A 14,869-nucleotide genomic window follows, 5' to 3' on the forward strand; every position below is an offset into this window, starting at 1 on the left:
ATATTAAAAAAAGAATGTCTATATGTGTAAAACTGAGTCACTTTGCTGTACAGCAGAGATGGGCACAACATTGTAAATCAACTATACTTCAATTAAAAAAAAAAAGAAGGGACTTCCCTGGTGGCGCAGTGGTTGAGAGTCCGCCTGCCGATGCAGGGGACACGGGTTCGTGCCCCGGTCCAGGAGGATCCCACATGCCGCGGAGTGGCTGGGCCCATGAGCCATGGCCGCTGAGCCTGCGTGTCCGGAGCGCTCCGCAACGGGAGAGGCCACAGCAGTGAGAGGCCCGCGTAACGCAAAAAAAAAAAAAAAGAAAAAAAAAAGGAAGAGAGGTGCGTTTGATGCAGTTTTGGTAGAAAGTAAAGAGTTGAAAGAGATATGTTTATATTAGTACCCATTCCCATTTCTTTTTTCCTGTTACTGAGTTATAGAATTGGAAGAGACCAGAGATCATCAAAAATATGCATAAAGCACCTTATATATGAGCTTCACATTCTCAAGGTCACATTATCTCATTTAAATCTCAAAACTCTCTTGAAATATTGTGAATATATTATCCCTGTGTTATAGACAAGAGGACTGAATTCCTAGGAAGTTAACTTGTCCAAAGTCACACCTAGCAAGTAGTGGAGCCAGAATGGAATTCGGCTCTGTGTGAATACAAAGTCTAGTTTCTTAATTATTGTGGTGTAGAAAATTGGTTCTTGTATTTAAAAACCAAATTTGAGGTGTGCTCACCCAAGCAAATGAAAGGTATTGGAAAAGGAAAGATGAAGGTATCCTATTTCTAGGGGACTAGGAAAAGTTAGCATGCTTATTTTCTGGTTTGTGATGACATCTTGGGAAGTGCCTTAGTCAGATCAGGCTGCTATAAAAATATACCCTAAACTGGATGACTTAAACAATAAGCATTTATTTCTCACAGTTCTGGAGGTTGAAAGTCTGAGATCGGAGTGTCAGCATGCTTGAGTTCTTGGTGACGGCCCTCTTCCTGGTTTGCAGATGGCTATCTTCTTGTTGTATCCTCATATGGCAGAAAAGAAAGCTCACTAGCCCCCCTGGTTTCTTCTTATAATTAATTCCATTCACCAAGGCTCCACCCTAATAACCTCCCACAGGCCCGACCTCCGAATACCATCACATTGGGATTAGGGTTTCAACATATGAATTTTGGTGAGACACAGACAGTCACTCCATTGCAGGAAACAAGTCCTACCTCACACAATGATGGGCCATGGGGCCACCAGGCTCTGTCTGGGTGACCTGCTTAGGAAATGAACCTTGCTCTGAACACGGTTGACATCTTAGCTAGCTTTTAGAATTGACCTTGGGCAAACTCCTGTTTACTCTATCTCCAAGCAGTAGGTTTGAGTATTTTCTGGAACTCCCTGGAGAAGACTCAGCACATCATATGACTGAAAGAGGGAAGTATTTGCAGCCACAATACTTGAATTTAAGTCCCAGCTACTTCCTGGACAACTTCAATCTCTTCTGCACTTCAGTTTTCTTTCCTTTCTTTTTTCTAGATTCATTGAGACATAATAGACATATAACACTGTATTGGTTTACAGTGAATAACATGATTTATGTATTTGCAAAATGATCACTACAATTAAGTTTAGTTAACATCCATCACCTCACATCGTTAAAAATTTTTTTTTCACGTGATGAAAACTTTTAAGAGCTACTCTCTTAGCAGCTTTCAAATATAGAATACAGTATTGTTAACTATAGTCACAGTTTTCTTACTTTCAAAATGGGGATAAGAGGGGACTTCCTTGGCGGTCCAGTGGTTAGGACTCAGCGCTTTCACTGCCGTGGGCCTGGGATTTGGTCCCTGGTCAGGGAACTAAGATCCTGCAAGCCACGGGGCACAGCCAAAAAAACAAAACAAAACAAAATGGGGGTAAGAGTAATGAGATAATGAAAGCTAAGTTGCCATAAGAACATCAGTTGTTATTATTTTTATTATTACACAAGTAAAGTTATTACTGATGTTGATTTAAATGGCAAATTTGAAAAGTTTTGGGTTAAACAAAAAGACATGTATTTTAATCTCTTTCAAAACTAAAGCCCTTAGAACAGTGTATGCTGATAAATGAAACTTTTTCTAGGTGATTGGGTGTATTTAGGAACACTGCATGTAGCAGAAAATGCAATTAGCAGTGGCTTAAATAAATTGGCAGTTATTTTCCCACTTGATAAGGAGTCTGGTGGTGGGAGGTTGCTGACATTGGTTTAGTTGCTTAATGATGCCCAGGTGCCCACTTTGTTGCCCTTCGCATATGGGTTTCATCCTCATGCTGACTGTCTCAGGGTCCCAAGATAGGGACCAATCAAGGGAAGAAGATGGGAGAATCCAGTTTTCCCAGAAATTCCCTTAGGAGGTTTTTTTTTCTCTTTAGGTCTCATTGGCTAGAAATGTGACATATGACCACCTAAGTTGCAAAGAAGGCTGGGTAATATTTATCTTCTTTAGACTCTGCCGTAGAGGCATCCAAGTGAGAAAGTATTGGCCTAACAAACCGACAGTGATCCCACAAGAGAAATTTGAATATTTCCTTTTCTTAAAAAACTTTTTGCTCCTTTGTATTTCCTGATATTTAGGTAAACAGACACATTTCATGTTTTTATAACAAGAAAGAAACTGCTTAGGGCTATTATTATTATTGTTTTTTTTTGCGGTACGTGGGCCTCTCACTGCTGTGGCCTCTCCCATCGCGGAGCACAGGCTCCGGACGCGCAGGCTCAGCGGCCATGGCTCATGGGCCCAGCCGCTCTGCAGCATGTGGGATCCTCCTGGACCGGGGCACGAACCCGTGTCCCCTACATCGGCAGGCGGACTCTCAACCACTGCACCACCAGGGAAGCCCAGGGCTATTATTTTAAAAGTAATCAAATAAGAGACCTCAACCTACTGTTTTCCTATTGGGCATAATGTGGGAAGGGCTTGATTACACACGCAGCGCCTGGCTGTGGTGTCTCCTCTTATCTTGCAAACCAAGCAGAAGATTCATGTTCAACTCTTGTAAAAGGTTGACAAACCACCACTTGGGAAACAAGGACCATGTCTAATTGAGTTATTTGCTATTACACCCTCTGCAGATCTCTTTTTGGACTTGTTGTTCTCTTATGTGCTCCGAAGGTCACATATAAGGAAAGAACAAAGTTCAGAGACACATGGAAACAAGTTCAGAAGCCGTAATGGCCAAATGTTAAACTCTGGTCGGGATGAGGTATGCAGGAAAAGTTTATAATCAAAGTTGGTTCCCTGAATAAGTGTTATTGACAAAGTGGCTGGTAAGCAAGAAAAGAAGGTGACAAATGATGGCACCTGGGGATGTTGCAACCTGCAACATGTTACAGATTAGCTGGTGTTTTCCTTGCCCATGAGACCAGTGTTAGGGAGAGGGGGAAAATGTGGCTTGATTTAGAGCTGATGATATCGTGTGTCTCATCATTGGAGATCAAAAGAAAGCTTGTCTATAAAACACTGCTAATGAAATTGGAGCAAAGGGTAGGCTCTTCCCTTGGGTGTGTCAAAGGGAAGTTTTGCTCTGCACCGGGCCAGCGGGATGTGAGTTGGACTCCGTCCTCTGGGATGTGGTCGTGGCCATGTGACCTCATGTTCAACCCCGCCAGCCTTGAATTCCGCAGTTATCAATTATGTGTAATCAGCCCTTTTAATACTTGATGATTTGGGGACTGGTCGGTTCTTTTCATTTTCTATGATGTGTGACTACAGACTGCAGGTACTTTGTTTTGTATTATCCTAGTAAGTGACGTGTGTGTGTGTGTGTGTGTGTGTGTGTGTGTGTGTGTGTGTGTTGGTAATGCTGGAGGGGGTGGGGGAGTGAGGAGAAGCAACTGCCTTTCATATTCTCACTCTGTAAGGCCAGATTTTGAACAACCCACCTGTGATGACTTAATAGAAACTAGAAACTAGAAACTAATATGTGGAGGGTGAATTGACCTGCATCTTCTTGGATAACTTGAGGAATGCTGAGGGTGTTATAAATTCAGGCAAGTTCAAGAAGTGAATGTCACTGTCTTTGCAGTGTGGAATTAGCGTGAAGGAGGACAAGATATCTCCAGCATGAAACCCTAGTGAAAGAAAACTCTGCTGTATCCTGCAGCCAGGTAGAACTTCTTATCCTGTGTAAGGACAAAGATTTTCTTAAATACAGTGGGAACCGTTGGCCCTGCTCAGCCACCTTCCATCAAGTCCCACGTGCCCGAATTTCCAGAGAATTCCGATTTCTAGCACCGCAGAGGCGCTGAAGAGCTGTCAGAGCCACACTCAGAGCTTAACTGAAGCCCTCATGTTTCCTTTCCTTCTGGCCTCTGGTTACTGAGAACACTTGCTGAAAATTGCTGTCCCACTCAAGAACTGTCAAAGGTAATTGTGTTGCACAAAAGTTCCCGAGAAGCATGAAATAATATGGTTACCACCTGGCGACCAAGTAATAGAACCTGTCTGATGAGGCCCAAGCCTGCCACATGTGTAGACGCCAGTGTCTGCCTGGAAATCACGACAGCAGAAATTTGTGAGGAAGATGAAGACGTGTATCAGAGGCCTCTTCGTGGCAATTTACGATACGACGAATCCCTGTGTAAAGGGCAGTTGTCAGGTCACCAAATCCGGTGAGGCCTGAGGCAACAGGGGTGGCAGCCAGGGGAAAGATGGGGGGAGAATTCAGCACCTCAGGAATGCGGATCTTCGTGAAGCAAGTAGCAGTACAGACTTCAAAAGCAAGGTCTGACTTGGCTGTTCTCACAGCTGGCAGTGACTTTGGTGTCTAAGAAAATGAAAATCGAAGACTCAGGAGGTGGGAGGCCCTAGACGGTCTGTCTGAGTTTCCCACCCCCTCCACCCTTTGCTTCTGACACCAACTATGCCTGTCCAGATGAGCAGAAACCTTTTTTCCTCTTAAAACTCCCCAGACCAGGAATTCCTTTTCATTCTTGGTGGCCATTTTCAGAGTCTCATCCTTCTTGAGATGGTTTTGCCTTAACTTGAATTTCGAAGACCCCAAGATACTCCCCAAATACAGGTGCCTGTATGGCAAAATCTCCGCTAACCCCCCAAATTCACTCACAGATTCTCTTGGGAGAATCTAGTTCTGAAACTTTCTTTTTTTTGGTCAGAAATTGTCCTAATGTGAATCAAATACCCAGTGTCAGCACCCTAATTCTGTAGTCAGGAATGACACATTGGTACCAGGAATTTCCAAACATAGGATGCCGATCCACATTGGAACCATCATGACATCGTTATAAAGTCAACCAATGTTAAGAGTACCTGCTCTTTTTTTTTTTTTTTTTTGTACCTGCTCTTTTTATCTTTTGGTGATATTCACAGTTGAGCTTTTGAGGTACAAAAAAATTCTTGCTTCTCAAGCAGTCTCTAAATTGAAACCAGGGCCGGCTACATAATTCATGGGGCCCAGTGCAAAATGAAAATGTGAGGCCCTTTTATTTTCTCCAAAAAAGCAGGAAAAAAGGTTTTTCCTTTCTTTTGTGGCCTTTTTCTCTCAACCTCTCATGGAGTTTTTTCTTTGCTGTTTTAAAGTCACACTCCCTCAGGCACGGGGATACTTGTGGGGTGAGTGTAGTAATCTCTTGGCAGGGGTCAGGGAACAGATAGCAAGGAACCCACTTCAGGGAAGTGAGGAGGTGCCAGGAGACATGCACCACTGTCCTATCAGACTCAGAAAAGACAAATTCAAAGATAAAATTATTAAGATCTAAAAAGTGGTGACCACAGCATTAAACCCCAGTGTGAGGTGCCCTTCTGAGTTCAGAGCCCTGTGCGACTTCCCGGGTAGCACATACGCGAAGCCGGTCCCGGTTGAAACTCATTCTCTCTCAGGATTGCAAAAGCCATGACATAACTCAATGTCCATCTGGACTCTTCTTACCTAATGTCTGTTTGATTGCCATTCTTTTCTATATAATCTGTTTTTAGTTCCTGGAAGCTTTTCACCCTACTATTCAGACATTTTTCACTTGTGCAACTTGGTGTAAAATTTTCATCTCTTGTTGTCTAGAGTCTTCAGAGAACGCTTTCAGTGGAAACCTATGTCTTTCTGTTTTGGGAACTTGTATTAGTTTTTTTGGATAATTTTCTCTTCTCTCTTTTCTTCCATTCTTTTTGCAACTCCTACTCGTGGATGTTGGGTTAATCCTCTAATTTGCTTTCCTTTCTTTTCTTAGTTTCTATTTCCTTGACTTTTGCCTCTTCTCTCTGGGAATTTTCCTCAACGTTGTCAACTTTTTATGAAGTTTAAAAAATGTCTGCAACCTTTTTTTTATTTTTAAGGGCTTTTTTTTTGCTTTAATTTTTCATAGCAACATGCTCTTTTTGGATGAAATTTTTCTTTTCTTTTCTTTTTGAGAATATTAATATTTTCAATTTTTTATTCATTCCTACATTAATTCTGTTCCATTTCTTTTTCTCTTTGAAATGAGGTATCTTAGGTAGCTTCAGAATAGTAGCTGGTCCCCAGGAGGATCAAGCCGTGGTTAGAGGGTTTGGACTCTTAGCTTCACCCTCTGATCTCTGGGGAAGGGAGAGGGGCTGGAGATCAAGTTCAATCACCAATGGCCAATGATTTAATCAATCATGTCTATGTGATGAAAATTCTGTGAAACCCCCTAAACCACAGGGTTCAGAGAGCTTCTGAGTAGGTGAACACATGAAGGTGCTGGGAGGGTGGTGTGCCCACAGAGGACATGGGAACTCTGTGACCTTCTCCCCATACCTTACCCTGAGCATCTCTTCCATTTGACCATGCTGAGTTGTATCCTCTATAGTAAAGCACTAATAGTAAGTAAAGTGCTGTCCTGTGTTTTGTGAGTTAATCCAGCAAATTATCAAACCAGAGGAGGTGATTGTGAGAACACCCAATTTATAGCTGGTCAGTCAGAAGTACGGGTGGCCTCAGACTTGTGATTGGCATCTACAGTGGGGCAATCTTGTGGGACTGAACCTTTTAACTTGTGGGATTGGACCTTAACTCCAGGTAGATGGTGCCAGAACTGAATTGAGTTATTGGACAGCCAGTCGATGTCAGAGAGTTGGAGAAATGGTGTTGGAAAAGACACCACGTATTTGGTGTCAGGAGGAAGAAAACTGCTCAGTCTGCATTCAGAAGTGAGGCATGATGATTGGTGACACTGAGACCATGGATGGGAAAACTTTACCCATAGGGTAAACTTTACCATATGGTAAAGTTTACCATAGGGTGATCAGGATGTGAATCACTGGTTCATTGAAGAATTCCCAAATGTCATCATCTATATAGGTCATTTCTCTGGGCTGTTTAGAGGGTAACCTGGATCTCCTGCATGTGTGCGTGCGTGTGTGTGTGTGTGTGTCTGCGTGTGCCTGTGTGTGTCTGTGCGTGTGCCTGAATGGGTAAAAGGTGTTCTGGAAGCCAGGTGGGGAAGGGGGGTTGGGGCATCCACAGTATGCCACACAGACTTTTACTTTACCCTTACTACATCTCTGCATTTCTCAGGGCCTGCTGGCCAAGTCCAGCTACTTTGAAGAATAAATCTCCAACTTTCTGCCCCGAAGCAAAGAAAGCATAGTTGCATGGATGCACATGATGGGAGAGGAGGCCTTATGGGCTCAACCACGCTATGGGCAGACTTCCAACAAATGCCCTTTTCCACATTGGGCTTTACTCTCGCCTTCCTTTTAGAATTTTCACTGCTTGTAAACCCTGAGCCACTCAGAGTTTCTTCAGGGTGAAGCAGCTCTGTTCCCACTTGTCTGCAAGCAATTGGCTTTCTTCTTTCTTCTTTCTGCCAAGGTAATTACCATTCCTCCATCCATTTCTCACCTTCCAAAAATTTGTTGAAAGCATTTATAGCAAATTGTCTCTCCTTCTTTTTAACCTTGTTGAGTAATTTGTTTTTTAAAATTCCTTGGCTGTCATTTTAATAAGATTTGGGTAGGAAGGAAAGCTAATCATTTTCTATTCCACTATTTTCAATCAAATGTTTCCTTTAGAAATCTTAATCTTTGTTGGAATAGAAACCCATGCATTAAAAGGTGAATCCTTGCTGTTTACCAAGTGAAATAATAAACAATCTAGAGAAATAGTTAATTTCAGTCAATTTCTCATAACCTGTTTATGCTTATTTAAATACAGTTCTAATAATCTTGGCTATTTAGCTTTTAGTAGACTAGAAACAGAATTATAATAGAAAGTTAGACCTGAATGTACTATCAGTCATATATCCTGATAGTATTGAGAATAGCTGGCAGACCAAAAAGTGACAGAAAACTTATAATAACAAGTTAAAATAACACATAGTAGTACAACAGTTTTTATAAGTACAAACAGTCTTACACATTTCAAAAGGCATAGCTGCACAAAAGTGTAACCCTGAGGCCATCCTTCTATGACAAAACCTTCTATGGCTCCCCATCATATGTATAATATTCTCTCACTGTTTCATATATTGCCAAACATATGACCCAAGGTTCCAACAAAACACCTTGCTCTATTTCACACCTGGGAATTTCCATTTCCTACCTGTGAAATTCCTGTATGGCACACCCTTTCTTGCTATCACAAGTCATCCTACAAGACACTTTTGAATCCCATAATGTTCTCTCCCTTTCCTTCTGTGTCCCCATGGTACTTGTTTAGATTTATGTAATAGCACTTGCTGTGTTTTGAGAGGAATTTTGAACTTAAGCATCTGCCTTACCGCTCCAATTGGATCATAAAAACCAAATAGCAGGGCCATTGCAATGAATTGACTGTATCCCCCCAAATTTTATAGGTTGAAACTCTAACCCCAATGTGATGATATTTGGAGGTGGGGCCTTTGGGAAGTAATGATGTCATGAGGGTGGAGTGCTCATCAATGGGGTCAGTGCCCTTATAAGAAGAGGCTGGAGAGCTAGCTCGTCCTCTTTCCACCACGTGAAGATAAAAGGAGAAGTTGACTCTCTGCAAACCAGGAAGAAGGCCCTCACCAAAAACCTCACCAAAACCCACTGGCACCCTCGGACTTCCAGCCTCCAGAACCGTGAGAAATACATTTCTGTTGTTTATAAGTTACCCAGTCTATGGTATATTTGTTAGAGCATCCCAGACTGACTAAGACAGCCATTAGTCTTGGCATAATGCCTTGCCTATAAATGCTCCTGAATAAATATTTGTTGAATCCAATTGAAAGTATGGTAACTGATGTTTGACATGACAATCCTTAGTCCTCTAGGAAAGGTCAAATAGAATCTGAACACTCTTTTAAAAGATTTCAAAAATAAAAATGACACAAGAAATATATTTGTGTAACGTATAAAATGTATATTACCTTTAATATATCATAAGATTTATTTCTTTTTGATAGAACAATGAGGTACTGTTTTCCATGTGGTCTACAATCCAGTTATATCACCAAGCTGTTTAAGTTTGAACGTTATAGCTTACATATGGAACATCAACTATGTCTTTTTGAAAGGAGGCAGGGTAAAGGGGTTGTAGCAGGTGGAAAAAATGTGAACATTTTAATTTCAAGATGTTTTGGAGAGCGGCTATGTGCTCCTTGACAGACCTGACCTGTCCCCAAAATGTTTGAGATCAAACCCTATCTTGCTATTGACTCATGTTGTAATTTCCAAGGTGCTTTTATCTTGGTTTTGGATTGATCTTTGATTAGGTGTGACTCCTGACACATTTGCTTTAAATTTCTCTCTCCTCCCCTGTCAGGCGGTTAATGATCTCAAAATGTCACACTGGATTCTGCAGATTTCCCAGGAGGTCAAGTGTGAGTAGAGCAATAAAATAAGTAAAAGATGCAGAATCATCTTATTGGTGATTTCTACAACACCCATGCCAAGCTAGCTTCATGGGTGTGTGACTCGGGCAGCTGCATGGGTCTGGGCTCCAAAGGGCCCCACGCTTGGTTGAATGCTCTGCTGTTGCTATCTTGACATTCTTAATAATTTTATCTTTTAACCTGTGTAAATGAAGTCTGGCAGGGTAATGGAGCGTACGTGAGCAGAAGAGGTGTGTACAACATGTGGGTCTCCTGTTCATTCCCATAGAGTGTTCACGATGGCCCGTGAACACAGAACTCTGGTGGGCCTGTGATGCATGGGAATTCAGCTAGACTGGAAGCATGCATGTCTACAACATCAAAACAAGTCAGAGCACCGACATCCTGGGAGGCTACACTTGCCATTCAAACCAGAAGCTTCTTAGAATGCATAAAGAAGAAAATGGCATTGTAAGAAACATGCATGATCAAGAAATCTTATCACATCCTCTATTAGCCAACTGTGTATGCTGAAAGTGACATGAAAGGGAAGGGAAAGGTTGGACAATGTATAGCTCCTTTTCCTCTTGTCCTTCCTAACTCATCAGTAAGCCCCAAACAGAGACTAGGTAGAATGTGAGTATATGAAGAAGTGAAATCAAAACGTTTGAGTTAGTTTTTGCAGCATTTCCACTGTTCTGATAAGAATGAAATATATACACATGTATGATTTATGAAATGCAAAATGTGTAATTTTGGTGATTCTTCACACAGGTTAAATGCTCTTATATTTGTACTTAAAACTGGTGGTGCACAATGTAAAGATGAATGGTGAAATTCATGCTAATGACTTAAAATTTCAATTTAATTTTTCTTTACTTTGAATAACATTAAACAGCAAATAAAAAACACCATGACAAGTCAAGAATTATTGTGGAAGAGAGGGAAACACTTTATAGCTTAGTAGCTTTAATGGCACTTTTTTTCCTGCTTTTTGAACAAGGACCCCACATTTTCATTTTGCGCCGGGCTCCCCAAATTACGTAGTCAGCCCTGTGTCTAAGTATGGACTCTGACCCACAAAATCATAGCCTAATGCAATTTTTTTTTTGGCTAATGCAATTTTGAAGTAAGTGAGCTCTATCTCAAGAACTACAAAGAATACTGTCAGAAGTTGCCCAGGATGGGATAACATTTTTGTGATCTCTAGGGACACAGTGAATGAGTGTACAGTTATGGCCATGGCCCAAAGAAGGAAGTAATGTGGGGAATTACCTTTATACTCAGATCAGCCCACTCATGGTCAGGAAACGTGTCCCAGCCTCATTACCTTCAGGGAGCCCACCAACCATTTGTACCCTGACACCAACTAACTCCGGTTGAAGACCAGTGGCCCTTCATTCATTCCACAAATACGTGCTGGTCATAAACCATTGTATGGTGAACAAGAGAGTCACAGTCCTGGTCCTTGTGGAATTCACAGACCAGTGTCATGGAATGTAACAAATAAAAAAGTGAGAGTAAAGTAAAAAAAAACAAAAACAAAAACTTGAAAGCACAGTGGAGTTTCCTATGTACAGGAATTTGTATTCATCATCAGGACTCTCTCTTTGCAAGTGACCAAAAGAAAAAAAAAAACAAAACCCTCACCTTAAACTGGCTTAAGCAAAAATTAAAAAGTGTAGGGCTTCCTTGGTGGCGCAGTGGTTGAGAGTCCGCCTGCCGATGCAGGGGACACGGGTTCGTGCCCCGGTCCGGGAAGATCCCACATGCCGTGGAGCGGCTGGGCCCGTGAGCCCTGGCCGCTGGGCCTATGCATCCGGAGCCTGTGCTCCGCAACGGGAGAGGCCACAGCAGTGAGAGGCCCGCGTACAGCAAAAAAAAAAAAATTAAAAATGTAGGTTCATACAACCCAAGTCACATGAACTATGAGCAGGCATGAGTCATTCTCCAACAGAAAACGGAGTCAATTTTATCAGAACGGGGGACAGGATATTCCACTACAGATTCTTTAAATAAATTTTTTGATAATGTAAATAATCACTCCTGTTTCTATGGGAATATGTGCTTTAAAATGTGGGCATGGTGGCTTCTCATAAAGCAGGAAACTTCTGAATGTTCTTGTTATTTTGGGCTGGGTTTTGAGTCGGGAGGACACTGGCTTGTTGGGAATGTCTGTCTGAGGTGTGGGTAAAATGTCTTGGAACACTGAAAAGGTTCAGTCAAAAGAAGGCAGGAGAGTAGAAAAAGAGGATTAAGGAAACAGAGGAATAAGGAAACAGAAGAGACAAACAGAAAATTAGTAGGTATGTAAAACATAACAAAAATGAAAATACAACATATCAAAATTGTGGAAAGCAAATAAAGCAGTTCTTAGAGGGAAGTTTAAAGCATTAAATGCTTATACTAGGAAATAAGGGAGGCCTCAAATCAATCCAAGCTTCAAGGTTAAGAAAAAGTAGAAACGAGGGCGAGGAAAACAAACTCAAAGCAGCAAAAGTAAGGAAATCATATAGCTCTGAGCAGAAATCAATGACATTGAAAACAGAGAAGCAAGAGAGAAAATTCATTAAACCAAAAGCTGGTTCTTTGAGAATATCAATAGAATAAAGCAACTCTAGCAAGACTGTTAAAGGAAAAGAAAGAGAAGACAGGAATGACCTATGTCAGGACTAAAAAAGGTTAATACAGACCCCACAAACATGAAAAAGGTAATAAGGGAATACTATAAGCAACTCAATGCACTTAAATTCTACAGTCTACATGAAATGAAGAAATTTCTCAAAACCCACAAACAACCAAACTCACCCAAGATAAAAGAGATGCCTGAATAGTCCTATAGCTAGTAAATCAACTGAATCTATAGTTTAAAAGCTTCCGCTAAAGAAAATTCCAGGCTGGATTTTTCTCACTGGCATAGTCTACTAGTTATTTTAAGAAGACGTAATCCTAATTCTCTAAAATCTCCTCCAGAAAACAAAGGAAGAGGCAACACTTCTAACCTCATTTTATGAAGCCATTATTATTCTGATACCAAAATCAAAGACATTTGAAGAAATGAAAACTACAGACCAATATCACTAATGAATACAGATGCAACAATCTACAAAAATATTAGAAAATCAAATTTAACAATGTATATAACTAATTGGGGCTTTCTAGCAAATGCAAAGCTGATTCAATATTTAAAATTAATCAATGTAATCCAATGTTTTAACAGTTGAAAGAAGAAAAACCACACGATCATATCAATAGATACAGAAAAAGCATCTGACAAAAGTTATCATTCATTCATGATAAACAGTCTTAAACAAGGAATAAAATGAACATCTCCAACTTGAGAGTGATATTTTACAAAATCCTACAGCTAACATCATATCTAATGGATAAAAAAAGACTGAACATTTTTCCTATAAAATTAGGAAAAAGGCAAAGCTATATACTCATATTATTCCTCTTCTACATTATCCTGGAAGTCCCAGCCATTGCAATAGCAAGAATGAGAAATAAGGAGCATTCAAATTGGAAAGGAAAAAATAAAACTGTCTCTATTTGAGAGGACATGATTGTCTATGTAGAAAATCTCGATGTATCTCTAAGAAAAAGCTCATAGGACTAAGAAGTGAGCTTAACAAGGTTATGGAATATACGGTAACAAAGTACCATAGACCGAGTGGAGGCTGAGACCAAGGTTTTGAAGGTGTTGGTTTCTTCTGCGGCTTTTCACTTGGCTTGTAGATGGTCATCTTCTCCTGTGTATCTTCACATGATGTTCTCTGTGTGTGTTTGTGTTCTAATCTCCAGTCCTATTGGATTAGGACCCACACTAAATACCTCATTTTAACTTAATTACCTCTTTAAAGACTCTATCTCTAAATACAGTCATATTCTGAGTTACTGTGAGTTGGGACTTGAACACATGAATGTTGGGGAGACAAAATTTAGCCCATAACAATTACTCAAAACAATAGCTCAAAAAAAAAAAAAGCTTAACTTATAAACCTAAAAAAATGTGCAGAATCTCTAGGCTTAAGACTTCAAAATATTATGAAAGAAATCAAACATGTCCTAAATAAATGGAGAGACGTATCATGTTAATGGGTTGCAAGACTAAACATAGTAAAATGTCACCTCTACCCAAACTGACCTATAGATTTAATGCAATTTTAATAAAGATGCCATCAGGATTTTTTTGTAGATAAGGACAAGCTGATTCTACAATTTATATGGAAAACTAGAGGAATTAGAATAGCCAAAAAAATTCTGAGAAAATGAATGAAGTTGGTGAACTTAACCTGATTTAATGATTTATCTTAAAGCTACAGTAATCAAGACCATATTGATCTATAAGATCAACAAAGCAGAATAGAGCACTTGGAAAAGGACCCACATGAGTAAAACTGATTTTTGACAAAGGTGTAAAGATAATTAAAGGGAGAAAGGATAGTTTTTTCAACAAATGATGTTGGAATAATTGAACATCCTATGCAAAAATGGGAGCCTTAATCTAAAACTTACACTTTATAAAAAAGTTGACTCAAAATGAATCATAGCTCTAAATATAAAATGTAAAACCATATAAAATTTTAAAGAAAATAAAAGAGAAAATCTTCCTGACCTGGGTTTTGACAAAGACATATTAGACATGACACAAAAACCTTAATAGATTAAAAAATAATTGACAAATTAGAATTTGTCAAAATTAATAACTTTTGCTTTGCAAAATACACTCTTAAGAAAAACTATATTCTGAGAGAAAATATGTGAAAATCACACATCTGACAAACAACTTGTATCCAGAGTATATTAAGAACTCTCAAAATTCAACAGAAACAAAAAACCCTATTTAAACATGGGCAAAAGACTTGCAAAGACATTCCATTAAAGAAGATATATGGGAGGCAAATAAACACATGAAAATATGTTCAACATCATTAACTATTAAGGAAATTCAAACTAAGAACATAATGAGGTACTACTATATACCTATTAAAATGGCTAACATAAAAACTACTGACAACATCAAGCACTGACAAGGATGGATGGCAAGGGGAATGCTCATATATTGCTGGTGGGGATGCAAAAT

Source organism: Phocoena phocoena, chromosome 15, assembly GCF_963924675.1.
Source record: "Phocoena phocoena chromosome 15, mPhoPho1.1, whole genome shotgun sequence".
NCBI classification, from domain to species: domain Eukaryota; kingdom Metazoa; phylum Chordata; class Mammalia; order Artiodactyla; family Phocoenidae; genus Phocoena; species Phocoena phocoena.